Below are 873 nucleotides of genomic sequence, written 5' to 3'. Positions count from 1 at the left end.
CAGAAATTTGACGAACTGGCTTGTCGGAAAGCTGGCATCCAATGAAAGAGACACGTTGAAAATCACTGAGCTCTTCAGTACGGAACATTTTACTGCCAGTGTTTGTCTATGGAGATTGCATGGCTGGCTGTTCGATTTTATACACCTGTCAGCAATGGGTGTGGCTGAAATAGCCGAATCCACTAAATTGAAGGGGTGTCCACATACCTTTGTATATATGGTGTGTGGTGGATTTCATCTTACCTATGATAGAAATATTAGAATTATGACATATAGCTACATTCATGTAGTTGGAAATCAACAAGCTGTGTTTGTTTTTTGTCTATGTGTTCTGTATATTTAAATAGTAATACAAATGTTATTGTTATAAAGATGGAAGATTTCCTGGGTGTTTTTTGTGTGCAAATACATTTAATTAAGAGTAGCTTATAATTACATAAAACACATGATATATTATGACAGATATAGGCATAATCGACATATAGGTTCATGGTTATAATTTAGTTTTAAATTAGGTATACTCGAATTTCACCAAAATATAATAGCCTATACCAGTGGTCACCACCCGGTCGATCGCGATCTACTAGTGGAGCACCAAACATGTCTGTAGAAAAAGCCAACGATAAAGTCTTGCGCTCATTGTTTTTATTCTGTTGCGCTGTTGCCTGTAGATGCACTTGATTCAGAAGTCCCGCGCGCACCGGGTAAGCAAAGTGTTCTTATTTCGAACCATTTAATTTGTCTGAAAATACAAACTCCGCCTACCCTGCAGACCAGGAGATCTGTTGCTAAATCGAGTGTGCCTACTGCGCTGGCCAATCGGATAGCTCAAATCACCGTGCCTATAAAAGAGCTTCCACTACCCCTGGCCAC

This window comes from Oncorhynchus mykiss, chromosome 4 (genome assembly GCF_057628025.1).
Source record: "Oncorhynchus mykiss isolate SJ-2025 chromosome 4, ASM5762802v1, whole genome shotgun sequence".
NCBI classification, from domain to species: domain Eukaryota; kingdom Metazoa; phylum Chordata; class Actinopteri; order Salmoniformes; family Salmonidae; genus Oncorhynchus; species Oncorhynchus mykiss.
This window is presented reverse-complemented; position numbering follows the sequence as displayed.